General features: G+C 48.8%; 1 protein-coding gene across 1 annotated transcript in view; it reads right to left on the bottom strand.

The window, feature by feature from the left end:
• PTP4A3 (protein tyrosine phosphatase 4A3) overlaps nucleotides 1–20941 on the bottom strand; it is a 39034-nt gene extending 18093 nt beyond the window's left edge. The window contains exon 1 of the mRNA XM_005516876.3: nucleotides 20800–20941. The gene's annotated coding sequence lies outside the window, so the exon portion shown is untranslated. The remainder of the gene's footprint in view (nucleotides 1–20799) is intronic.
• Between the last annotated feature and the right edge of the window lie 6743 nt (nucleotides 20942–27684).

Genomic DNA, 27684 nt, shown 5'->3' with positions numbered 1-27684 from the left:
TGAGATGTGAAGCCTCCCCACCCTGGCTAAGCAGGAAAACTTCCTCAGCTCCTACGGCCGGATCCAGCAGGGATGGGACAGGCAGGATGCAGTGTTTCATCCGTGCTCTGCACATCCTCCCCAGCCCCAGGGGTGAGCTTTAATGGCCTGGAGACATGCAAGCTGCTCCGGCTCCGCTTGGTTTCCCGGCTCTGCTTGGCTCCCTGGCTCCCGGATGGTTTCTGAGGCATTTTGACACCCCGGCGTGGGTGGCATTTCCCAGCCACCCTTGCTGCACTGGAGCAGGCTCTAATCAAGCTGAAAGCAAATGAGCTTCCCTGGGTAAAGAAAGCTGCAAGACCAAATTCATCATTTATGATGAAGCCGACTGATGATAGTAAATGTTTCTGGGGATGTACACGCACATGCTCTGCCTCTCAGCAGGGAAAAAGGGAAAGGAGGTGAATGAAAAAGCAAGAGCAGTAACAAGCTGTTTGGGTTTAATATAGGCTTTGAGATCCATCCAGAGTGGTCCCTGTCCCTCTGCTCCCAGGGGCACATAAGAGGGTTTCAGCCTGGGGAGGAGGCAGACAGACATTCCCTATTCTGTTGGCCATGGGTGTATCTTGGGAGGGTTTTTCTCCATCTCTTTTTCATGCTACTTCCTAAAGAGCCAGGCTGCTGCAAACAGGAAACAAAACATTGACAAATATCTATGGAGACTTCGCAGAAGTCTCCCAGTGCTGACTTAAGGCTCAATTAATTCCCCCATTGTAAACTCCTTTGGTACAGAGGAAAGGCAAAATGAAGGCATTCCTATTAATATACCAACTATCCTAGAAGAAAAACCCTATATGCACAGATGTGTACGGAGTACTCTAGCAGCCAGCACTAAGGTTGTTTTGCTACTTCACAAATAATTTAAATTTGGAATTGCACGTGAAAACCAACAGCAAAACCAGCCTGGCATGGTCTGGACCACAGTGGGACAGAGGGAGCAGAGAAAAGGGACACTGAAGATGTCCCCTCCAGCCACAGCACAGGGGGCTCATCAGCTCCAGTGCAAAGCCAGCAGGTGCTGGTTTGGCTCAGTTCTACCAGCACAAGGCCATCTTGGCAAAGGCACCATGGAGTTGATCTTGACTTGGGGGAGTTAAAAAGTAAATAAAAAAGTTTATTTTCAGCTTGATCCGTTCCCAGCTCATCTCTCTACAAACAGGCAGCTGTACTGGCAGGACACTGTGGGCAGCACTGGGACAGGCAGCCAAGGGTTGCTAAATGAGCACTGTAATTCAATGCCGAGGCATGGGGTGAAACTCTGCTGTGTGTTCCCACATGGGAATTTCTCTGGCATTTTCTTTTATCAGCTGGTCGATAAAACATCCCCATCCTGTTTCCAGATCTCCTGTAAGTGTCATTCGTCAGGCAGATGGAGCACATCCTCTCTGCTGTCATTAGCACGTCCTGGACTGGCATTTACTAGAAACGCAGCAGAGGGACTTCCCTCAAGCTCCACCAGACAGTGGCACCTGAAAGATTGTGGGGACCTCAGCAAGGTACTTCCCCCACAGGGTTTGCAAATGCCAACCAACCTCTCCCATATAGCTCAGACCCTGTCTGAGCCTTGCAAGCTGACAGGACTGTGGTGATCTGCATCTGCAGGGGTGCACCCATCACCTAACTCAGGCACAGAGGAACACCTGCCCCAAATCTGCTCCCAGAAGACTGGCACAGTGTAGGAATAGGAGCTTTTAGTTAACACTAAGGATCAACTCTGAGCTCACCCATTTCTCCAGCACAGCTGCAGGTAGGAGCACCACTGTGGCATCACCAAAGCTGGTGACAACATCCCCAACTCCTCACCAGGAGCACATCCCAGCCACCCTTTCAGATTGCAGCCACAGCACCAAGGATGAGGAAGATTCACAGAATCCAGGACCAGTAGTGCATCCTCTGATGCCAGGGAGTGATAAAACCCTGATCTTCAACCTGTCCACTTCAATAAAACAACAGCTCCATGAAATCTCCCCTAACTTTAGACGATACAAATTTTAGCCCAGCTGCCTGCATGACGCCTCTGCTGCATTTTTATGCCTAGCTTCAGGCAGATATTCTGATTTTTGTAATGCCTGAAGACAGCTGTGGGGAATACACAGCCATTCTTAAAGCAACGATAAAAATAAATCAGTGTTTTAAAGGGAAACAGAGGGGGGGAAATAGCCTTGTTCCGATCTGCTGACAGAAACCACCAACATGTGAGACACTCCTATTCTGACCCCTATCTCTGGGCCATGAAATCACAAAGCTGGACCATGGGCTGCCCCACTTGTCCACAGTTTACTGCCACTCTGTCCTTGTTATCTTGGGGGAATGGAGTAAGGTTACATGGCTGTCCTCTGCAAAAGCTTTTTGCACATTTGCTGTCATTCAGATGGGTCTAAAATTTGATTATTTTTTTTTTTCCATTTTTGGAAGTGATTTATAACGCCTGTACATTTTAGCAGAGAGCACTAAATGGATGGAGGATGCTCAAGAGCAGCTCTGGGATACACAGGAAGTATCTCCATGTCACATTAACCCAGCCTCGCACAATACGAGAATTTGAGACTAACTTTGTCTCCAAACCACGCCTTTTTCAATGAGTTCATTTTCAGGAAGCTGTCCCATCCACTAACCTCAAAAAATGTCTCTGGCTCACATCCATTAAACCAGATAAATGAGAGTTTGTAAGTTCGTAACTCAAACTGAAATCAGAAAGTTTTGTCTTTCGTTTTCTAAAGCTGATTCATAGCCAGGCTGACCCAAAATGTGGGCTTGCTTCAAGTTTTTTGTCATTTCAGGGTTCATTTGCAGTTTAAAATGATGCTCTCCTCCTGCCTTAAGTCTCCTGTGCTCTCATCCCAGCTCAGCGCTGACACAGCTTCTCTCTGCACTCCCAAAAGCCTGTGTGGACACTTTTTGAACCCGATCAAGTGAAATGCCCCTGGATTTGCCTCTTTGCCAGAAATTCAGAGGGACATCAAGCAAGGATTTTGGTCCTAGGGCTGCCCAAGCAACCACATAAGCCCTGATGCTTATCACTGTCAGAGAGCACCACCTTGGACTCATTTTTATCTCTAGACATTTGAGTTTTTCCAAAGTGAGCTTTTCCCCCTCTCTGCTGCACCAGTACAAGAATTGTGAGCGTCCTTATTCCACTGTATTTCTGGTCTGAAGAGTCAACAAGAGGAGCAGCCAGCATTTTGGCTCCCTTGGAAACTCTGCAGTCCAAGAAAATCAGACGAAACATTTGTATGCGCTCAAGCTTGTTCATCAACAGTCTGATTTCAGAGGGACCTGACCCTGCGGCCAGGCCGGCCGACGCTGCACTGACAGCAATATTTTTGGGTTCTGTGTGGAATACTCCTGCAACAGTCCTGCTGCCAAATCCTGCAAAAGTTCCCAGGCTGAGGAGCTGAATGTGAGGAGCATCCACTGCAGGGCTCATGTGAGTTGCTGAAACATCTGAGCTTGCTGGGGAAGGGTCAGAAGTGGGGAAGGACATGCATCATGTTGACTACAACTCAATAAAAGCAAGAAAATACCTACAGAGGACTGTCTGACATCTCACATCGACTGTCACAGGAGGGCTGAGGTTGGAAGGGACCACCTCCAACCTCCCCAAGGGGTGAAGCATCGCTATGGGCATCTCACCACTGATGCCTTGGCACCCTCATGGACATCCTGCAGATCACATTGTCACTGCAGTCACGCATTACTGCCATGCCTTGATTGATGGCTGAGATTCCTGGTCCTGGCTACTTGAACTGTGCACCTCTGAGGAGATGTAGCATCTAAAGCACATTTCTGGAGTTAAAGGATATGATTTCCTCCCTTTGCTCTTCCCAAGGTCACTGAAGGACATGGAGCTGCATGGAGACACAGATCTCCCTTCCCAAATGCTCTCTCTCAGCTCCACAAACTCTTTCACTAGGGTCCTTCAGAGACAGGAAATGCTCCCTCAACCCTAAAATGTGGTAATCACTCTGGATCCACCAGAGGCTCATCCACAAATCCCATCCGAGGCATGGTGCCCGGTCATGGTCCAGGATGAGGCATCTGGCTGAGCCCGCAAGGTGGAAAGTTCAAGTGGCTGCTGTTTATTTGGCTTTGCAGAGAGCAGTCGCCCAGGCTGAACGTGGGCCAAGCACCTTCCCATGTCAGGAAGTGCTGCTGGAGTCTTTAAATAACCAGCAGTGGTCAGGGCTTTGGTTTACAGCTTCTCTGGATGGAAAACCATCCCTCAACTCTGAGTCTGCTCCAGCTCTCTCCTAGGTGTAAATGTCAACATTTGTCTCATTACCTGCTATGGACTTCATGTCCATATCCACCAGCCCCACGTGGAAGCTTGACAGAAGCAGAAAAAGTTCTCCAAGCACAGGCATAAAAACACATGTGGGCTTCTCAGCCCTTGGGAAAGATGAATTTTATGTCCCACAGTCAAAGCTTCCCTTTGCTTTTGTGTAAATTTGTAGTTCCCTGGGGCTCTCCTCACCCTCCTCATCCTGCTTTAAGGTCCACACACATCTCCTCACACTCCATCACTGAACTGCACCACCAGAAGTGATCCTCACCTTCCTGCAGCCTGACTGGTGCATTACCAATTCAGAGGATTAAAATCAGGAATGAAATCCTTCCTCCAAGGCTAGTAGGAAATGCCAAGATCCCTCCACAAAGGCTTTTCTCAAGTATTTCTTGGGGTACTTAAAGTCAGAAATCTTGCCAAGAACCTGGGTAGAATGGGTCACCCAGCAAATCCTGCTTTACTGATGGAAAGTTCCCAAAAGCTGTTTCACAGGGAAGCCTGGCTACTTTGGGATTTTGGCTTGCCAAGACTCTGGGGAACATAAATGATTTTTTTTTTTACCTATAGCTGTCATTAACATATTAACCTAAAATGATGGCTGGTGAGAGGAAGCTCTGTAAATAAGCAAAATAACATTTTACAGTTGGAAAACAAGACCTTGTCCTGACCTCCTCTCTTGGGCATATTCACTGGCGCAGAGCAAACCAGTATTTTATTTTAAACTGTGCTTGTAGAAAGTTAAAAAAAGGCTGCTTCCTTAACACTTAAGTCAGGTAAGGACACAGCAGGCCAATTTGCCATATAAATAAGCCTGCTCTTGTATACATATGTGTTTTAAAATAAGCTTATGAAATGTAAACACATGGGCTTTAACAAAAAATAATTCAGCCTCGCTGAAACCATTTAAGTGGGACTGACCCAGACTTCAGAGATCTGCACAGGGCATGATAACTTTGACCCAAAAACCACTTCGAGACAAATAAAACACTCTAATAAACATGCAAAAAGGAGCAAAATTCAGTATTTTTTGAAGGATCATCCCTAGAGCTGCATTTCTGTTTTGGCTACAGGAAGAAGAGACTGGGGGGGAGGGGGGGGAAGAGTTTCTTCCAACCCATGTGAGCACGTTCCATACTGTCCACTTTGTTTGTACCACTGAGATGGACAATTTTCCTATTTGTCCATGGCCTGTATGCCCCAGGAGAGGAGCCAACCACCAAGAAACTTGGGCTTTAAAAATAAAACACAGCCTTGGCTTCAGAGGGGCAGGTGCAAAGGGAAAAACTACTTTTAACCCTCATTCTGCAAGAGGGGAATGCTGGGACCCCTCTTGTGGTACTTGTCTGAGTTTAGAAGATTTATTTGGAGTCAATGAAGGCATCTGACTGGTGGTTAATCCTGGTGCTGGGCACTGGGGCTGGGGAAGTGGACATCAAAGCATTCCTACATCTGCTGGGGAAATGGGAGAGGTGGCAAACAGGGCTCTGCCTCCTCCCTGCGTGGCTGCTGGGGTGACAGGCAGCACAGACCTGAGCTTGGGGCTCTTCAGGACCCAGAAAAGCTGTCTAGATGTCTGAGAAACCCCCAGATGGATCTTCCCACTCAATTTGCTCGGTTTCCATCCTGCTGCAAACACAAACAGGAGGAGGTGCTCCAGCCCTCTGATAATTTTTGTGGTCTCCTCTGGACCACGTCTGACAGGTCCATGTCTTTCTTATGCTGAGGACCAGGCCTGGGCAAAGTTCTCCAGGTGGGGTCTCACAAGGGCACGTTCTATAATTCTGTGAAGATGAGTTCTCAGCAAGCTCATGAGCTCAGTGGCTGGTCTCTAGATCCATCCATCCTGGGGATCCATGGTGGAAGCTTTTCCTACCATTGATAGAGGATGGTTCAAACATCTCGTGAGCTGGTTCGGCAGCAATCCAAGGGTTAGCATCTGGCCTGGAGATGAAGAACACATTAAGGATTTAGCAGGACCTGACAGCTCATAAAGGGTGGCTAAGGTAACTTTGTCAAAGGCTGGCATTCAGGACTTCTCCTAGAGCCAAGGAGCCAAACAGCCTCAGGCAAGCTGTCTCAGGGGAGTTTTGGGTACACTGCATAAATCTCCAACCTTATTAAAGCTCCAAAGACCACAGAATCCAGCTCCTGACCTTCTCTGGAGCAGAAAATGACAAAACATTTCCTGTTATTTATAGCAGCTGGAGAGCCTGATGGGAAAACCCCACTTGTGAAACGTGGGCTGCTTGCCACAGCTGCTCTCAGGGAACGGTCAAGCTGCTCTGAACTCCAGCCTGGATGGACCATTTCATCCCTGGGATCACTTCAGCCTGGGCAAGACCACATCCAGAAGCTGAGCAAGAAGAACAGGCAGATGGATCTTGTTCCCTTTGGCTCTTCTAGGTAATTGTTGCATGGCCCAACTTGAATTAGAGAAGGCTGAGCATCCCAGAGAGGTGGCTTCACCTGTGGGCTACAAGGCACGTGGCCACTCTTGAGGAGCTCAGTTAACCTGTATGAGGCTCCACCTGGATGTGGCTGACCTCACCTAGGAGGCAACTGTTAGCTTTTTAGAGAAACTGAGGAAAAGGCACAGCCCCTTTGCCCACCTCCACTAGGTGCCACCCCCTCCTCAAAGCATGGCAGGACAGGCACTGGCATGTTTATCTGCTGGCAGTTGGAATTCCACCACTCTGGCACTCATGGAAGGTGTTTTCCAGCACATTCAGTCATGCAGGTGCAGAAAACCTCACAGCCCAAGGCAAGTTCTTCCTGCACTGGGACGGGCTTTGCTGCTGGGAGCCTCCCAGCGCTGGCCCTGCTGGAGAGGAGCATTTGCTGTCATGCTGTCGAGGAGGATTCCCAAAGCTTCTGTCTTGGGCCGGTGCCAGCGCGGGTGTTCTGCTCACTCCCAGGCCTAGAGAAGCAAGCTGTTTGTCATGCAGGGCCGTGAGATGCTGTGAAGGAACTTGCCAGCCATGGGAGGAGCAGCTGGCTCTGGAGCTGCCATGATGGTGGCTGAAAGGCTGAGATGGCACCAGGGACATGCACTGACTGCTGCCTTGCCACAGTCAAAAATAAGCCACTGGGCTGAGGGTAGGGTGACAGTGAGTGTCATCAGCGTCAATGCAGCAGTGAACAGCTGCTGGGATTTAGGACCACACTGGGAACAGTACAGGTCACACTTTGGAATTTCACCTTCATCATGAAGCTTCTGCTCCTGTCCAGGTAATGATGCCTTGTGTAGGATTCAGCTTGACAGCAGACACCTGAATTTGGGGACCCAGAGGCCTCATTAGAGTCATCACAAAAATCACAGAACAGCTTGGAAAGGAACTTCAAATGTTGTCCAGCCCAACAATATTTAGTCCTGAAATGAGCAAGGGGATCTTCCAGTATTCAGTCACCTGGTCCCAGGCTTCTTGACAGGCTCCTCCTGTCCTTCTCTGCTACAGCTCTGCTGTTGGTGAATCTGTGTGGCCCCACGGCCAGTGTGGGAGACTGAGACTCTGACACATCTTATCCTCAACAACAAAATCCCAAACCAGAGCCATGGCCAAGGCCTAGGCGCATCTCCAAAGAGCCCAGACAGATCTTCTCCCAGGGAGATCTCGGCCCTGGCGATGGACAAGTTCCTTCTAAACAGCCCCAGGCAGTTTGCCTGCAAGTTCAATTAATAACACTGTATTTTGTCAACAGTCGGGTCAGCAGCAATTCATAGACTTCATGCTGGTTAACCTTTTCCCACCAAACAAGCCCAGGGATATTTTGACTCTCTGCCCTTGAGAAGTTTATTTGTGTAGGATCCATCCACTTACCAGCTTCCGGCAATGAAAAGACACACAAGGAGCGTAACTGCTTTCTAATAGCTGGGGAAAGACCTGATGGCTGTGGCCAGGGCTCCCCAGCACCAGCAGCAGAAAAGCAGAGCACTTGCCAAAGCCACCTGAGAGAGTCCAAGAGGCTTGTAATTAGCCTGGGAGAGAAATCAGAACGAGTGCAACAGATCGCCCCCAGATGCAACAAGATCTTCTGCAGAGAACCTGGAGGTGTTCTACTTTCTGGAGGCAAAATGTGTGGACTGGGATTGTAGAATATTGAAAGAAGACTCATCAGAGAAAGCCATCCCTGCTTTCAGCCTTGTCCATATGCCATCACCCAGGAGATGACTCAACACCAAACCACTTCAAGCTTCCCCGGAACTTTTCACTGCCACTTCTCATCTGATGCTCACAGAATTTTGAAGCAAAAGTAGATGAGTGGGATCAAGGAAAAGTGCTACTTCAGCCTTGGCCTGGTGAAGATTTTATCCCTCTTAGAAGAAGAAGGACCAAGGAGAAAGATTTCTCACCTTCCTCCTGAGATGTGTGGGATGCATCTCTCAGCCCAGGATCAGAGGCTGCTGCAGCTCACAGGTTGTTTCAGCTCCAGGTAGCCCAGAAACCTTCACCATGATTCAAAAGGATTGGCCAACAGGGATTTAACTTGAGACTCCCTCACTGCCTGGGCTCTCCTGGCAAATGATTAACAGATGCTGCACTGGCTGTCAAGCTCTTCACTCAGACAGAACAGCATCTGGCAGGCCCATTACTGCCTTGTGTGGTGGGTGTGCCCTGGAGAGCCTGGAGATTTATTGCCCAGATATAAAGTGACTGAGCTCTGTCTCAGGAGCACTTTGAGGGAAAAGCAGAATTACTCCATAAAAGAGCCTGCTTATCACAATTTCAATTATTTGCACATGAAGGGGAGGCCAGGAGGACAAAGACACCCCAGGGTGATATGGGGAGGTGACACAGTGCTGGCTCCATTGGGTGCTGCCAGCTGGAGTAGACTGTCTGGTTCAGTGAAGGAATGGCCATCCCAGAAAGGGGCAGGGAAAGCTGTGCCTTTTAACAGCAGTTGGGATATTTTCTTCAGCACATTCCTCTCCCTCCAGTAGTCTTGTGGGAGCCTGGAAAGACGGGTTGTGAAATGTAATTTTTCCCTGCCAGAAGCTCTGTGGGGATGCCAGGAGCCAGAGCAACCCTGCATGGAAGCAGGACCAGTGTCCATCATGCTCCAAACATGAGACACCAATAAATAAACTGGGAGGTGAGGAGAAAGCCTTTTCCACCATACACTTCTTCCCTGGCCTGGCTAGTCCCTGCATCAGGATGGACTCAGTGTCTCAGACTGAGGCAAAAGATAGGGGTGTGCTCATTGAGATGCTATATTTATCTCTTGAGATGCGGGTGAGGTCATGCATTTGCATCTCTTTGGGCTGTATTTGCTCAGGGATAGAGAGTAAAATCCTTTAGGTTTCAGAGTAAAGTTACTCCAGTTACTCCAGTTTGGAGCAGTAACTGGTGGCTACTCCAGGCCACAAGGGTCCTTATGTGCCTGAAATCTCAGTGCATCCCATGGATGAGAGGAACATTGGGCTGTATCTGGCAGCAGGTTGAGAGGACTCTGGTCACAGCCACATACTGGGCTGAGCCATGCACGCCATGGTGTGTCTGTGTGACGTGCTTTCATCTATCTCTGCTTTCAATTAAAGCCACTAATGATTTTAGCAAGAAAAGACTGAACCAAGTGCATCCCTGGAAAGCTCACTAAGGCTGGCCAGATGTGCTGCTCCTGGCAGGTGCCACAGTGGTTGTGAGTGTGCAGGTGGCTTTTCAGGGGGAAAGTATGGAAAAAAAAAAAAGTAAAATGAAAAAAAAATGTTATGGGTCATTGCCATCAATACAGATCTTCCAGACTCAGAAAAACTGAATGGAGCCAGTCCTGGATGATTTGCGGTCTGGGCTTGGGTGAGGCCACAGGGCTGTAATGGTTTTATTTAGGGCATGCAATAACCTTTGGCTCCTATTGTATTTGGGTTTGCCAGAAAGGCAGTTGGTCTGGCTGGATTAAAGCTGGCGGTAATTACATGCCAATGCCTCCTCTGTAGCAAGGAAGGGCGAAACCTAAAAAGAAAACCACTTGTGCATCCCCCTATTCCCCACTTCATGTGGGGACACCCCTTAACCTCCCACAAGCAGAAATCCAGCTCATGCCCAGCATTAATGCTTTGGAAAGTTATTGACAACGCAGTCCAAAGGGGGAGAGATGTGGGAATACTCCTGGTGTCAAAATGCATTTCATAAGCAACCAGACTCATCCTGTGAAGGACAACCTCTGCCTCGCCCAGCCACCGACCCACCCAGCAGCCTTCCAGCCTTCCCTGCTTTCCCCAGTAAATGTGCCAAATACAAACCAGATGCTCCAAAATGCCTGTTTGAAGACATTCCCTTTCATCTGGTAATTGCTGCTTCTGAGGGGAAAAGATCTTAAGCGGTCCTCAAACCCTCTTGAATAACCCAGACACCTATTTTTGTCCCTTTAGGGCTTCTGAGCATCTTTGGCTTTGGAATCTAAGCTACCCTTGCTGCTCCTTATCCCCTCTTCCTGACAGCTGATGGCCAGTCCCAGCCTCCTTGGCAACATTTGCACCCTTAGTACTGGTTTATTGTCACCCACTTGCCATCAGCCATGTGCAATCCAATCCCACTGCATGGGGTGCCCTGATGCCACTGAGATGGGCACCACTGCTCCCCCAGCTTCACATGGGCATGGTGCAGGAAGGTCAGGCTGGGGGGTGCAAAAACGAGGTACAGAAGGCAAAACTAAGATGTTATTTGCAGTAATGGCAGTGATAACAGCTCCATCTAAAACTGCAGCGGGAGGAAATCCACAACCCCCAAATCTGACCTACACAAGCCTAAACTCAAATGAGGTACATCTGCATTGAGGATTTTCTCTCATCCTCTTGAGTCACTGCATTTCTAACTTTGACAAATAAACAGCAAGTCCTCAAACCTCAGGCTCTTTATTGCTTGTGGTTCTTTCCCCTTTGTTTCTAAGGAATTAGTAATAGGAGAAGGTTGCAAAACACACAGTGACCTCTCCTTTAAATACAGTGAGAAATCAAATAATCAGGGAGAGAGGAACAAGGAAGATCAACTGCAGGCAGAAAATGCCCAGCTGTACCCACTCTGAGTGCTGGAGGCTGTGGATGCTGATTTAGGCAGCGAGAAAACACGATGCACAAAGCAAACCCAGCGATGAGCGCAGGATGTGATGCGTTCCCGTGCTGGAGCTGCAGCTGTGAAGGAGCCCACAGGCTGCTCAGAAAAGATTCAGGAGGGGAAGTTCATGCCCAATGTGATGTGCTAAACAACCACGGCCTGAAGGAGAGGAGCTGGGGCTCAAAAATCACTTAATGTGGAAAGATGTGAAGGGGTCTGCTGGTTTCCTCCTGGTATCTGCTGCTGGTGCTCAGTGCCCCATCAGCATCGCTCTCCCTGACAGTGGAGATGAGCATTAGTGGGAATTGTGTTACACCAGCCCAGCAGCTTCACTGGAAACCAGGAGATGAGAACAATCCTGCTAATAACCGCAGAGGCCAGCTCCTCCTCAATGATGCCAATTTACGCGTGGTTTAACGAGGGCACAGAATGATGGAAGGACACTGCAGGGGAATATAAAATCCTGCCTCAAATGGACACATGCTGGTGCAGTTTAGATTAGGCAAAATGAAAAAAGGAAAAAGAGGTTCTTAACTAAAGGGAAACTTGGAGGAAATAAGGAGCTGGTGAGTGATGGCACCTGAAGCATTCTTCCTTCCATCAAAGGTACCAGTCAAGTTCTACCTGCCAAGAAGAAGGCCGGGGTCTAAATTGGGATGGATAAGCCAGCATCTCAGCATCACCAGGAATAAGCACAGAGCTCCCAAAGAAAGCACATAAAAGGCAAAACCCATGGCAAAGATGCCAGTAAAGGTGTGGTGAAAAATTATCGTCCTGGGCAGAAAGCAAACACCTTGCAGCTCTTCCCATAACATCCTGGATGGTTCAACATGTCCAAAAGCAGACCAGTGGTAAGGAGCCATGTGTGTATTTTGACCTGGTGAACTTTCACATTTCAAATCCACTTCAGCCTCTGAGCAAAGTGCCTGGCACAGCTGTGCATGGGAAATGTCTGCTCCACAACACCAGGGCTGAGATTAGCACAGGCAGCAACACGAGCCCTGGCACTACCAGAAAGGAGAGGGAAAGGTGCTACTGAAGGCTGCACTAGGAAAAAAAAGCTCATCTTCTGCCAAAATGGCATTTGCATTGCAAAAGAGAAGTGTGCTAATGAAATTAGATAATGGTTTCAAATCGAAGAGCCTTTGTCAGTGGTGAGGATGGTCAGGGTTGTCCTTCTGCAGACCATCCCCAATGAGGATGCCAAAAGGAGGCATGGTGGATTTTCCTTTTCAGTGAGTGAGCTGCAAATTAAGTCACTGAGGCTGTCTCCACCACAGGAATGAGGAAGCCTAGATGCCCTTACACCCCCTCCAGCCATGCTCCACCAGAAGCTCTGGGGTTATTTAGGTTGGCAGACCCACGGCCCTTGGTAAAGCCTGCCAGAGGATAAATACCAGAGCAGGGAAAGGAGCCATCCAAGCTAAAAGCCACTGTGGGTACAAGAAGAACAAGGCCAAATGGGTACGAGTCATCCACAAATAAATTTAAACTGGAAACAAGAGCAGTTTGTATCCGTGCGAGCAGCAAGGCTCTGGCAACAGCTTTCCCAGAGGACTTGCCAGGGTCAAACAGCTCATTAGTTTTAAGAAGGAAGCTGGCAAGGGGTTTGTGTCACGGCTGCTTGTGAGGGTGGGGAGGGAGGGGGGAGACCAGCCAAAAACTGGTGGTTGCCCTGGGGCTGCCTTAGCAGGACACGGGTCTGCAGCCACAGCCCACATCCCACCTGTGCAGGTGGGATACGCAGGGATGCAGCCGCATCCACTCGCTCTCGGAGAGAGAGGGAAGCTACACGGGAAGGAAAATAAAAACACACAGCTCCGTTTTTCCAGCTGACAGGAGTTTAAACACCGGCTGGGAATTGGGCTCAGGGCCCTGTGTGAAATTCAGCTTGGCTTGTCTTGAGACAGCAGCTCTACTCCCTGAGCACCCTACGAGCATTTTGGTAATAGCAGGGGGAATCAGACCTACTTGTCAAGCGTGTTGCTATTTGTGCAAACGCTCTGTACCAGAGGGAAGCTTGAAGAACAAGTCCCCTTTTTATAGTGCGTTGGATGCTGGCAGTGTGCCTGCAAATTAGAAGGAATTCAGAGAGGAGCAACAACAACAACAACAAAAAAGCCTAAGGGGCTGGAGGGATTAGCTTGGGAGGGGAAAAAAGAAAAAAAAGAAAAAAAAAGAGCTAAGTGTGTGGTCCAGTAGATGTGACTTTGGGCTGGGACTGTACCCAGTGTTGTCCCATCCACAGCAAACCTCCCTGTACCATGTGCAGGTTTACCTACCTGTCCTTAAGGGGAGAGCTGTGTTTTCTGCCACCTCAGAAGACAGCTCTGTCACGTTCACACAGAAAAAAAAAAAAAATTAAAAATTACATATATGATAGATAGAAAGTTCAGCAAGAAGCTGCCAGAGTAAAGGTCAGCCCATGAACAAAATCGATTTGAGCTGAGAGCAGCTTAGCCATGGCAATGAAGGGTATGTGGGGAAGAACCTGCTGCTGCAATGTTTTTTCTAGGGTGTTTTTACCCCACATTAACTCAGTTCACCCCCAAATGCACTGAACCACTCAGAGAGGTGTGATATCCCCAATTAGATGTAGTTTTCTATCAGCATCCTTATTTTTTGGGGCACTGAGAGGGGCAGGAGTGACCTGGATCATGGGTTTAATCACCAGCCTTCAGCCTGGCTGCACTTGCACTGGTGCCAGGGCCCTGGAGAGGGGACTTGGGCAAGAGCCCAGCACTGTGTCTGCAGGGAAGAGCTTGGCTGTCCCCAGCTCGGGGTACTCAGCTTCACGGGGACATTCCCGTGACCAAAAAGTTGCACCAGCCAGGATGCAGTAACACATCACCCTGGAGAGCACCAGCACAGGGACATCCAGAGCCTTTCAGGGATGAGACCAACTTTCCAGTTTGTTGACCAAACCTCCCCCTTTTAGTGCCTGTCACACAAGCATGAATGAAGCTGTAATTTGCCGTGACAGGATGTAGGAGAGGAGGGGACACAGAGGCTGGGACAAGCCTTCCCTTAAATGCCCCCTAACGCCACCTTAAAAAATAATGAACTGGGGGCAGTGGAGGTTACTGGTTTGGTATGAGAATTTTCATGAGCATGAGAAAAAGAAAGACCACATTGCTCTGAAGTTTTTTGTTTTGTTTTGTTTTTTTTAAGCAACCTTCAGGGGCTCTGGGAGAGCAAAGCTTGCTGCAAAGTTTGTTTTCTGTTGTGCCCGTGTTACCAAGCAGAGCCGGCCATGGAATGTGCAGTGAGGGGCACCCGGCTGTGCTGCACCCCTGGGTAAGCACTGGTGGCCAGGTAGGACGGCACAGTGAGGGTCACTGAGGCTTGGGCATTGCCTCCAGCCCAGGACACTGCCCAGCCACCCATCTTCCCAGTTTAGCACAACTCTGCCTCCAGCAGTGCCTCATTTTCAACAGTTGTGTTGCACATGCAGCTAATAAATAAACATCATCTAGACATCAAAAAAGTGTTTTTTAGATGTTAAGATAATCAGGGCAATTGCCCTGGTGCCTTTCCTCAGCGTGCCAGGGTGCAGTGCGGTAGCTGGCAGCTCCCAAACCCTTCTCCAGAAAAGTTCAAACCCTCAAATACTTGGAATTGCTCTTTGAGGGAATTTATTTTAAAGCCACTTTAATGGCAGCTGGGAATTACCAGGGAGGCACTTTGCTCTGCTATTTCCCAGCTGCTGACCCTGTTTGCATGAAGGGGGCCCCAGGCAGCCACCCAGCTGGGACACTTGGGGACATGTGCCGAGCCAGCACCGCCTGGAGTTGCACCCGAAATTCCCCCTTTCCCAGCTCGCAGCAAAAGCACAGAGAGGGGCTGTTGTGCATGGCAGGAGTGAGAAAAATTGACTCCCACATCCAGCAGCGAGGGCATGAGCTGGGATGTGGTAGGGTTATCTTTTAAGACCCTGTTCCCATGAGGGCTGAAAATTGCACTCAACCATGTTGCTTCTTCCCCAGAGCAAAAGCAGAACTGGGAGGCTCTGAGCCTCCCAAAAACCAAATCAACATCCGAACATATTGGTGGCATGTTGTTTCTTAAGCAGCATTTTAGTGTTAAAAAGAAAAGGGTTATTGAGCAAAATCAGTGACAGCAAGTCAGCAGCTAAATGTCATCAGGCCTGTGAGCAACAGGTCCTGATGAAAGGCTGGAAAATGCCACCACCAGAGCTGTGGCTGTTCCTCCTGCAAACCCTCCATGTCTCCATTTACCTGATAAGGCTACGGAGCCCTTCTCTCCTCCACACCAGAGGCATACCATGGCCACCCCACCTGACTCAAACCCTGGGGATGAGCTGGGAGCCTTGGAATAGGTGCAGGTGACTGGGTTGGGTCTGGTGGCAGACAGAGACAACTCCAAGCCCAACAACTGCCAGATGTGAACCCACCTGCAGCCACCAAGTCACCAAAGTGAAAGGGCCCCCAAAGCCACAGGCAAGGGTTGGCCTGATAGTGCAGCCCCCTGCAGCACCTGTGGGCTTTCTTCTCCCTGCTGTCACACATGAAAAACATTTGTGGAAAAACACAGCAGAATGAAGGGGGTTTGAGTGGCAAGTTGGAGAAGGAGCTGGGGGAAGAAATCAACTTGGCAAGGAAGGAGGAGTTGAAGGACACAAGTGTTCCCATTTTGGTTCAGAACTCCCTAGGGTGCCGCTTAGACCGTTTATTGACCAACTTGCCTGCCCTCCATGAGCTCGCCTTGCAAACTGTGGCAGGAAGGAGGCTATTCCTGGTCAAGGCATGTACAACAGCAACACTTTCTTAACTCTGTAATCAACCGGTGACACGCAAAACACATAGACAAGGACTTTCCTGGAGAGGGCTCTGGATCTGCAGTTACTGCACTTGCAGCATCACCACAAAAAGCCATCAGGTACTCTCATGAAATGCTTCAGTGGTCCCCAAAAAAGAGGAAAAAAGGACTTAAATCTAGCCAGGCAGATACAATCTGCTTAAAAAAATCAAGGTGCACCCTTGACTCCAGCAATGCAGCAGAGACAGAGGACTGAGTTGCCTCTCTCAGTATTAGAAGGAAAATAATAATTGTCACGATAAAAAAAATGCGATGCAGCCAGGTCAGGTTCATTAAGGGTGAAAGGCAATGGTTTGACTCCAAACCCAGCTGTTCTCCCCAGCACTGATATGATCTTCCCAGCACAAGTCTGTGCGGGACTTCGTCATCCCCCAGTTCCTTGCAACATGATAACGCAGCACATTGCCCCCAGCTCATAAGTTAAACATCTTATTAACTGCAGTGACGTAAAAGAGGAAATCTCCGAGAACTATCACAGAGATGAGAGGAAACACATTTACCATCAATAGGCAACGATACTGCTGCAGAGAGATCTGCACATAAAACAGCACCCAGCTCCTCCTTCCCCTCCCTCCTCTAATCACTCCATGTCATGGGAAACTAAACCTGACATCCAAACAGCCCCGATATGAGACACGCACTGTAAAAATATTTTTAAGATTGAAAAACAACAAAAAACTTGCCTTCCAGGAAACCATTTGGATACAAACCCCGCGCAGCTGCAGCCACCCTCCGTGCTGTATTCATCCCTCCTGCTTCGGCTTCGAAATCAGGCAGGGTGGGGAAGGGGAAAGGAAATGAAAAAAAAAGGAGAAAAGAAGTGATATTGCAGCTGATGAGCTGCGAGACACTGTTGGCAAAGTGGTCCAGCAATCATCTGAAATTCAGACGGTCACGTGTGGGTTCTGTCTGCAGCTCCCGCACAGCCCGGGCTCAGCACTTCACCCAAGTGCATACGCAGCAATTCCCTGCTCTGAGCATTCCCTCCCCACTCCCACACGCTTCCCAGCCCGTGCCCCATCCCAACCGTACCCAGCAGGTTTTGGCACTGCAAGGTGACCCAGCTGCTCTGGCCACAAAGGTGGATTTCTGCCATGCAAACAGGGCAAGCTGAAAAGCATCACTAAGCTGCAAAACCACCCTCCCTTGGAGCTTCTCCACCTAAATCCCAGCCCTGCAGGCAGTGCTGTCTTCTCCATCAGGATGTGCCAGTGGCCATCACCCCACTGCATCATCTGGGGCTGGTGGGGGGTCCCACTGGCCTGGAGGAGTGCCCAGAACATGCTGTACCCACTCCCGAGGCCAGCCTGTCCCTGGGCAACCCTGGGCATGTCCAAAACCAGCCCCCAAGCTCCCCAAGCTGCTGTGGTTGCGTCAGAGAGCAGTGGGTGAGCCCAGACACCTCTGGGGTGAGGTGGCAGCCAGCTTCTTTCTTTCTTCCCTTTAATTTTCATCTGGGACATTGCTTTAGAGCCAAGGGATGCTTCAGGCTCCATCCCACACGGCCCTGCAGAGCAGCAGCTCCTGAGAGCTCACCAGGACCAAGCAATCACCAAAGGTCCCTCTGCAAAAGGCCATGATGTGGCTGCAGAGATCCAGCCCCACTGTCCCATCTCCAGAAATCTTCAGGAGAACTAAAACGATTTTTTTTTTTCCTCTGCTTGCACCCATTCTTCACATAAATTAGCAAGAGGAATCAGGAGACTGAATGTTCCACACCGCCTCGGCTTCACCGCCCGGCTGGAGATGCATCGCATGGCACTAAAGTCAAGCAGATACAGTGGGACTAAAAAAAGAGCATGGTTGTTTTTTTTTTTTTTCTTTTAAAGCCGGATTGCCTTTCACGGTGACTATATTTATAGGTAGAGCTGTTGAAATTTTAAGGGCTCCTTGCCACAGGAATCCGGTTGTGTCTCGTGTTCGCAAAGTGGTGTAACTTGGCAAAAATGAACATTTAATAGGCCAATGGGTGCTGCTTCCTTTCCTTAATTTTGGATTAAATCAGAAAGGGAAAAGGACAAGATGTAAAATTAGCCATGCAGGCTGCTGCCACGTGCCACAGTCTGTATTTTCCAGATTAGGAACGTAATGAACACTGGACTTCACACCCGCCCCTAGACCAGCACTTTCCTTTTCTGTCAATGACCAAAAAACCCCAGCTTTCACAGGTGTTTATTTTTGCTTTCAATTTGGCTATCTGTGGCACAGAAAAAGCCTCCTCTGCACTTCGTTTTATGGTTGAAAAACCCCATCAGGGTTCAGCTGTAGAGTGGTAAAACTTGCTCTCCCCATCCAAAGCTGCCTGGGAACACCACCCGCCAACACGCCACAGCACACGATGCCCAGAAACCACGCAGTCTCAGCCCAAAAGTTGGCAGTTTTCTTACACAACAGCATGCTACGCTGCTAAATCCCTTTTTTATTTTAATTTAAGCTATAAAAGCGTGTCACACCCTGTCCAAAGACGCTACCACCCCACTGAGCACATCTGGATGCTAAACTTTGATTCCCTATGACAATGTGTGTCTATTTAAGACAAAACCCAAACCATAATTAAAGTTATTGATAGGACACAATGTTTACTGTTTTAACATCAAGTGCTGCTGGATTTCAAGCCACTGATTTCCATGGCTTGCAAGAGATGATGAAGCTGGAAACATGCCTTAATGTTGGGGTTTTTGATGTTTCTCTAGGCACTTCTGCTGTCAAATCAAAGAAATGCACTTAACAGGCCAATCACAGCGGATGGTTCTCACCCAGGATTGCCTTGACTGGAAGCCTTTGAGCTATCAAGGCACACATAAAAATAAAATAGCTGTAACAAAAGCTTTTTGCTGCTGTAAGCAGCCCTCTCCCTAAGCAAAGCCAACAAGGTGATGCCTCATCATGTCAAAGGCACACACCTTTGACACAAGTTAACCAAAGTTAAAGTTTTAATATTCCCAAAAGGAACAAATTTCAGGTTGGAGCACTTACCAGAGGTTAAAAGTCTCTTCACTTGCCCAACTGTCAAATTTGCTGGCATCTGAGATCCCCAGAAAGTGGCTGGGTCAGGGGATTGTGCTGCATCAGCCCCTGCCAGCCAGCACCTGGGTGGTTAACTCTGAAGCCAACTGACAACAAACTGTTAATACTGGTGCAGAACACTGGTGAGCCCACAAGGCCCTCAGCTTTAAATCCACTTGCAGAATTTTAAACATCCGCTATCAGAAATGATGTGACAAAAAAAATAAAAGAAAAAAAGAGGAGTGAGTCTTACAACAGTGGAGTTTAAATCCAGCTCACAACCTGGTAGGGAGAGTCACGACATTTTGTATACAAACAAGCCACTAGCCCCATTTATTCACATTACTCTTTTTCCAGTGCTGCCAATAAACATACAACTTCATCAAGGCTCAGTGTTTTTGCTGATTGTCCTCTGGCCAGAAAGACGTACATAAACCCAACCCAGCAGCTCCAGACACTCGGTTGCCCATTTACATTTGAGTTCTTTGACCAGAAAGATGAAGCTGTAACCAAATGAACTGGAGAAACTGGCAGCAGCACAAACTTGACAGATTCCAGCTAATTGCTTGGATTAGTAATTCCAGGCGCATGCAAAAATCCACTTTAGCTACGGCAGAGAAAGGCATGGCACGGGCTGTTCTCCTACGATGTGACCTGCCTGCCCAGGGAATGGCAGCTACTGGCATTCCCAAGCCCCCATGCCATAGCAAGGCTAGGAATGGCTTGTTAGCCTAATGAGACAGGCTCAAATACAGAATCATCCAGGTTGGAAAAGACCTCCAAGATCACCAAGTGCAACCATTAATGAATGCACCACCACCATGTTCACCACTGAACCATGTCACCATGTGCCATAGCCACATGTTTTCTGAACACTTCCAGAGATGGTAATTCCACCACCTCCCTCGGCAGCCTGCTCCAAACACGATCCAGGAGAGGCCATCCCTGCCGCAGCTACCGACGCAGGTTAGCCTCATTCGCTTGACGAAGAGGGAAACATCCTTAGGGATGGCGAGACCGGACAGCCTGGAACACGGTGCTTCCCCCCTTGGGCCCCTTGTGACACCGATCGCTGCGTCCGGCCCCGGACGGGGGTGGAGAGGCCCTGCGGAGCCCTGACAGTGCCCACGCTGGGTCCCACCCACGGAGCGCGGCGGCATGGGCTCCGCCGGGATGCTCCGTGTCCGCACCATGGGGTGGGGGACTGCGGCATCGCGCGTGGGCTCCCAGCGGGGCTACGGCGGGGAGGAAGCACCGTGCGTGATGCCAGCACACCGGGGCTGTAACTCCTCTCCCTTAACTTTGGGTTCAATCTGAAGGTGAACCGCCTCGCTGGGGATCGGGGGGGGGGGGGGGCACGCACGCTGCTGCCCCCCCACCACAGCCCCAGGATGGCTACAGCGGAGCCATTACCCCGCTCAGGGCGGACATCGCACCACGCAGCCTCCTCCGCACGCCGCGGTGGCCCCGCAGCCGGCGGCGCACGGACCCCTCCCGCCCGCATTGTTGCGCGGGCGGACCCACGTGCGGCCACCGCCACCGCTTCCCTTCGCCCTCCCGCCTCCGCGCCCGCACACTGACCTGCGCGCCGGCTCCGCTCGGCTCGGCTCCTCTGAGCTGCGCTAGCCCCGCGCCCGGCTCCGCTAGCCCCGCGCCCGGCTCCGCTCGCCGCCCGCCCGGCCCCGTTCGCCGCCCCCCGCCCGCACATGCAGCCGCCACCGCCGCCGCCCCGAGCGCGCCCGCGCACCCAGCCCCGCCCCCGCGCGCGCCGCCGCCGCGTCACGTGGAGCCTGCAGCAGCCAATGAGGAGATAACAGCCGGCCGAGGGGGCGTGGTCTCTGGTCTGTGTGGGCGTGGCCGGGGAAAGGGCGGGGCCTATGGGAGTGGGCGGGGTCAAGGGGGTGAGGGGAGTGTGAGGGAAGGGGGGGAAAGGAACGAGAGAGAAATGGAGAGAGCGGCACTGGAGCACCTCGGCTGTGGAAAAAGGACTGGGAGAGCTGGGACTGTTCAGCCTGCAGAAGAGAAAGCTTCACAGAAAAGTTAGAGCCCTTTCCAATGCCTAAAGGGTCTCCAAGAGAGCTGGAGAGGGATTTTGGACAAAGGTGTGGAGTGACAGGAGAAGCAAGAATTGCTTTAAACTGCAGAAGACAGGTTTAGATGGGATATTAGGAAAAATCTCTTTGAGGGTAGTGAGGCACTAGCACAGGTTGCCCAGAGAAGCTGTGGCTGCCCCATCCCTGGAAGTGTTCAAGACCAGGTTGGATGAGGCTTGGAGCAACCTGGGATAGTGGAAGGTGTCCTTGCCCATGGCCAGGGGTTGGAACTGGATGACCCTTAAGGTTGCTTCCAACACAAAATATTCTATGATTCTAAGAAAAAGAACATGAAGATGATGAGGAGGAAGAGGAGGAGGAAGAAGAGCAAGGAGAAAGATGGTGATGACAAGGAGGAAGAGGAGGAGGAAAAGAAGAAATAAGGAAGAGGAGGATGATAAAGATGAAAAAAGTGATGAGAAAGAGAAAGAGGAGAAAGAAGAGGGAGAAGAAGAAGAAGAAGAAGAAGAAGGAGAAAACAAAGATCACAAAGAAGAGCCTGGGGGCAGAGTCAAGGGGAGACCACACAGGCCTGGGCTGAGTGCAGCAGTGTCCCCTGTCCTCTGAGAGGAGATGCCCTTAGTCCCCTGACGGATGAAGGGAGGAGGCTGCCCATTCCTGAGGCTATACAGGATATATTTAACAACTCCCATTAGTGGTTCTGAGTATGTGTGAGGCACAGGGGTGACCCAGCTGTCACAGACTCAAGCTGGGATTCAGGAGCTGATGTCACTTTATAGCCAAGGCCCTTGCCTCAGGTTGTCAACCTTTGTGTCTACAACTCATGTCTAGATCTGTGGTGTAAAGAACCACCATAAATTCAGAGCAACAGGAGCAGAGCACCTGACGCCATCACAAGTTTTCATTCATTTCTAACTTGTCGAGGTCTCTCTTACCAGAAGTCACTGCAGAGGCAGCCAAGGGCTTCAAAAACTGAAAAAGAATAATAGGGGGCTTGGGGTCACAGGCACAGAGGGATGAGGTGATTCCTCAGTAGACACAAACATGTAGAGATGAATATCAGGAGATCCTCAGATGTTATTGCTTTTTAAGGATATTTTTACCTCTTCCCTGAAAGGCACTAAACTGGTATCCTCTAAACCAGAATGGTCTGAGAGTGCTTTATGCTTCTGCGAACATTGTTCAAAGTATGCAGTCCTCCTCTGTGGTTAAGGGATGACCTGAAAGCATAGATCATAGAATATCCTCAGTTGGAAGTGATCCACAAGAATCATCGACTTCAACTCCTGGCCCTGCAGAGGACAACCCCAAAAGTCACACATGAGAGTTTTGTCCAAATGCTTCTTGAGCTCTGTGAGGCTTTGTGCTGTGACCACTTCCCTGGAGATCCTATTCCAGTGCTCAGCCACCCTCTAAGTGAAGAACCTTTCCATAATATCCAGCCTAAACCTTCCCTGACACAGCTTCAGGCTGTTGCACAACACAGCCTTGACATCCCAGCCTGTTAGGACCTACAGCAAGTCCTCCAGCAGGACTTGAGAAGGGCGATTTGGCATATGATGGTTTCAAAAGAGTAAAGGAAATAAGTAAAATTTACCAAAGTTTCTTAACACCATGAATCTTATGCAACTACAGTGTTATATGTGTAAATGTATAAAATGGATCCTTGGATAAAAATTTTGGAATCTGTTGATTGATTTCAAAGGATATTCAAGACATTTGGTGTCTGCAAGTTTGAAACACACCGCTGGATGAAATGCTTTTTCCTTCTCTCCATCCCCTTCCCCTCTCAACACAGAGCATAAGTTTAACCTTGGTTAGGCATCAGCAAATTCACACCTTGGAAAGAAGTCTGCTGAGAACAGAAAAAAACTGTGACTTCCCTTGCAATTGACATTTAGGTTCTGCTGTCTGACTCCCTGCTACTTTTTCAAAGTGAGAAAATTATCTGTTTTTCACATCAGCGTTTTTTTAATGAAACTCAGAGCGTGACTTTTGGTGGTGCTAAAATCAGTCTGGCAAAGCCCAGGGAAAGCTCTGGAGGGCAGAGGTGATGGTGGGACCCACGGAGAAGTCTGCCTGTGACTGCTTTCTTTAAAAGCCAAAAAACCTGAGAACTGAAACAGACAAACAAATCCAAAGAAAAGTGTCGCAGTTGCTGAATTTGGTTGGGTATTTTTGGTCAAATCTTTTCTTGTTAGAACAGCATGATGCCTTTCCCTTCCATGGGATTCCCAGGCATGAAGGGAACTGTGCTTGGCTCTGAGGGAATACGTTTGTTTTTCTGCACCCTTTATTGTTTGTAAAAATGACAGACCTGCCTTTCTCTCAGACACAGCAAATGTCAGTAATCTGGATTTTATTTAGTGGAGAACCTGAGAGCGGTGGTTGGCAAAGCCGTTCTTTTGCTTCCCATCTGAAATGTCACATGGCAAACTGTAGTGCTTGAGTACAGCCTCAGCTTGACAGCTCTGGCAGAAGAAAAAGGGCCAACAGCATGAGGCTCCACCACATTCCCTCAGAAGTGCTGTCAAACCCAGCTTGTTCCCTTTTGCATGGGTGAGGCTGAAGGGTTGCTGTGCCTGGGAGTGTTGTTTCTTGGCCGGGGGTGTAAATTCATACCAGTTTGGCTGACACTCTTGGGCACCACAGAATCAGAGAATATCCTGACTAGGGGAGCTTTTGTCCATTGTGAGCTGGAGGGGAAATGGAAGCATTAAAAATTGATGGGCAATGCAACTGGGGAACACCTTCAGGCTTCCTGGCAAGACTGAATCTATCTTCAGTCAAGCCTCTGCCTTGCTTCTCTGTATTTTAGAAAAACAGGCAAAGAGAAATGTTTCCACAATCAGGTCACAGCCTTAAGAGGATCAAAATGTCTTCATCTTAGCTGTGATTTCTGAATTTGAATGGATTTTCAGCACAAATATCGACAATCTCCCATGCACGTGAACATCCTTGAGCATGTTTTTCAGCCTAATGCACTGAAAAGCAATGTGGAAGGATTTTAACCTCTGCACAGATGCTAATCCCAGCAGGCTGTGTTTGCCTTAGTGTTAGTGGAAAGCCTGGCTATGTTGTAATGTGTGCTTGTCAAAGTGCTCGTATTACAGCTGGGACACTTCCCTGGATCTAGCCCACGCAGCCTCCATGTTTGCAGAAAGGATAGAAATGCAATCCATACACCTGCTTTGTCTGAAGTTCTGTAAACTTTTCTTTCCTGCCCCTTCTGTCATTTCCATTTCAATCAAACTCAACTTTCTTCAAGCCACAACACCATTAACAGTGAACTGATGTAAAAAATGATTCTGCTTTTTGCCATCTGCAGACAGCACTTCTCACAGCTGCTGTGTTAGAGGGGGGAGCAGCAGAAAAGTGATAACTCTGGGTTGGAGAGGTTGCAGGAGGAACCACTCCTCCAGGGTAGGAAGTGAAACATGAATTCTTGAGATGTCAGTGTTGATGTTACAGCACTGATACCTCCTTCCTATCCACTAAATGTTCAAATAGAGCAAGTCCTCCACCGAATTTCTCAGTCACTGGAGCTTGTGTCTTGATCCTCTACACCAGCTACTTCTGGTCCTTTGGTGAGGCATTTATCACATCATGTTCCTCTGGGGCTGCAACATCTCACTGAGGTTTCCTGACTCAGACATCACATTCATGGGCATGACAAGTGACCTGGATTTTTCCAGCTTGCAGAGGTCCCAGAAACTGCTGTGTGTTGACTATTGGTTACATTTTTTAAAATTTTTTTCTGGGAGAGATAAAAAAGTTGAAAAATGCAAAAAAAAAACCACCCCAAAACACACCAAAAAAACACAACACCAAAGCCTTGCAATAGTTCTGGTTCAAATATTATTTTTTAAATTTAGCTTTTTCTCCAGTAGAGGCTAAAAATGGAACACTTAGCTCTTCAAGAAGTCATTTAATAGCTGGACCAGCACTTGGAATTCACTTGAAGGCACTGACTAATTCAGCACGAGCGAAACTGAAGTTTACTCATACGTGGTAACACCTTCCTTTTTCCCACACTCATCAAAACCTTGTTTGCCTACTTCACAGATTCCCCAGGTATTAATAGCCAGCAAAGGCTTCAGAACAGAAAGAGCTCGGTCCAGAGACTCTGAGGTTGCGCTTGGATGTAAAAGAGATGCAGTAGGCTATAAAGGGAACTCCACCACTGCTGCAGATATCCTGGTTTCTTGCAGCTGCCCTCCTACACAGCTGAAGCTCAGTCCTGCTTTCTCAGGCACAGGGCATAGTCCAGAGCTCTCCTCTGGGCTGAGAACATCGTTAAATCCTTGCAGGCACCACAATCAGGAATGGCATTTTAACCACATCAGGGAAGGCGGGATGGATCTCCCAGGGCAGGGCTTCTTCACATGCGGTCCCTGCACTACTGGTGGTCCCCAGTGTGCCTGAAGGTGGTCTGCAGGATAATTACAATTAGGAAAATGAAACCATACATGTTGCATTCCCATGCACGCGAGCCAGCAATCAGAAAGGAGGATGAAGTAACAGTAGCAGATAAAGATTTTGAGTTTTAGATCCTGGTGATGGTTCCTTCATTGATGTTGTACTCAAATTTTGTGCTTTTTTTTTTGATAGAAGCTGAAGTGATCATTTGGTTTAGGGAGGCTGATGTGGGGCAGCGGGTTGCCCCACTTCATCTGGCACTGGAAACCAGGGCTGGTCCCTGCTGCAAGAGCACTACCGTTGCCAGAAGTTACCTGCAGCCAACCCCACATACCTATTCAAAGTACCTTTTTTCCTCATTACAGGACATTCTTGCATAATCTCTCTTGTATGATAAGGAACAGTGCCTACTTTCTGTCTCACACCCAGGCCTCCAGATTTAGCCAGGCCTAAGGAACGGACTATTCTGCTTAATGGGCTCCACCTGGGAGTGTAGACACATCCTAAGGGCAGGATACTATCTGGGTGGGGGGAGAGGGTGCTGCCCCAGGCATCCAGCACTGGGGCTCACAGGCTGGTGTGGAGACAGGCATTGGAAAAGGGTGAGAAAAGGCACTCAGAAATTTCTCTGTGCCTCAAAGGAGCTTCCTCTTTGATCCTGTTAAAGAAAAAAAACCCACAGTGCTTAATTTCTTTTGTTTGGAGTGACTGCTGTTTTCTCTGGGGAGGATTTTCCAATGGTGCTGCTGAAAATTGAGTGAGGGAAGGGGGCTTGCCCACCTTCACCTCAACAATGAAGTGTCTGGATTTTCAACTGAACCTCAATTAAATTGACCTGACACCATTTAAACCAGTAAAATCCCAAGGCTGTGCATGGGGTAGATCTCTCAAATGGTCCCAGCCATTTGTTCTCCTGTGAGATCTGTAGGATCCCACTTGGCTGGTCCTGCATTTACACCTCTGTTTTCACTACTGATGAAAACATCTTTGGTGGGGTTTAGCTCAGGCTACTTCAATTAAACCTAAAATTTTGGTAAAAGACCAAGCACCTGGAACAGGATCTGGCCTTTCCCAGGAGGTTTGGTTGCATCCAGTGATGAATGTGAAAGAAACTCATGGTTCCTGGGATAGCCAAGACAGGGGATGAGTGAATCAATTTTCAGTTAGGTGCGTGGTAGGGGATAACAGGGCTGTTTTTCCTTGCAGAAGTACTTCAGGTGATCCAACACAGATCAGAAGAAAACAGCAACTTGTCTTTAAGCTTAAATGAGAAAGAATTATACTTTCAGTCCTCATGGGCCATGATTAAATACTGGTGGTGGCAGCAGAGTGAGCGAAGCCTTCTGATGATTTCCTCTCCATTTCATGGAAGGTGGAGGCAGGCAAATGTTAAGTGACTTTCCCAAGGTCATGTAGGAAATCAGTAGGGCGGGAGCGGGGTCATTAGAGCATCCTTTCTCCAGAATTTAACAAGAAGTGGACCAGAGGTGCAGAGAATGAACAGGACTTCCCCAAGATTGTGGGATCATCCCATCTCCTGAGGCCCTGACATCAAGATTATCACTCATTTCCCATATTTTCACTGCAAAAGGTGAATGGGTAGGAGTGTGTGGGGGAAACAAGGCAGTTGCTATTAATTCAGTTGAGCTTGACTGGACATGCACAAGCAATCTGGAGAAGGAAATAGCTCTAGTTCTGTCTGGTTCAGCATAAACTCCGCCCACCAAAGCTTTCCGGCAGGAAATCAAGTTACAAACATTAAATGATCTGAGCAAATTCTCATACACTGATCCTACCCTGGGGACAGAACACTTTTGCGAGCTGCTTATTGAGGCTGTAGTTTGATAAACCTTAACCCTTTCTGCAGTGGCACTTTGAGGGCATCACAGTTTCTTGTGCTGGCCAGGTAGGAGAGATCATAAGCAAGAAAAAAAAAAAAGGATTTACAACTGTTTGGAGTCATTCTTCATCAATAAAGAAGCCCTGAAAGCTG

The sequence above is a fragment of the Pseudopodoces humilis genome, chromosome 1 (assembly GCF_049639895.1).
Source record: "Pseudopodoces humilis isolate 2021_Gansu_Grassland_sample_001 chromosome 1, ASM4963989v1, whole genome shotgun sequence".
Lineage (NCBI taxonomy): Eukaryota > Metazoa > Chordata > Aves > Passeriformes > Paridae > Pseudopodoces > Pseudopodoces humilis.
Note: the sequence above shows the minus strand (reverse complement) of the source record. Positions and strands in the feature narration are given on the sequence as shown.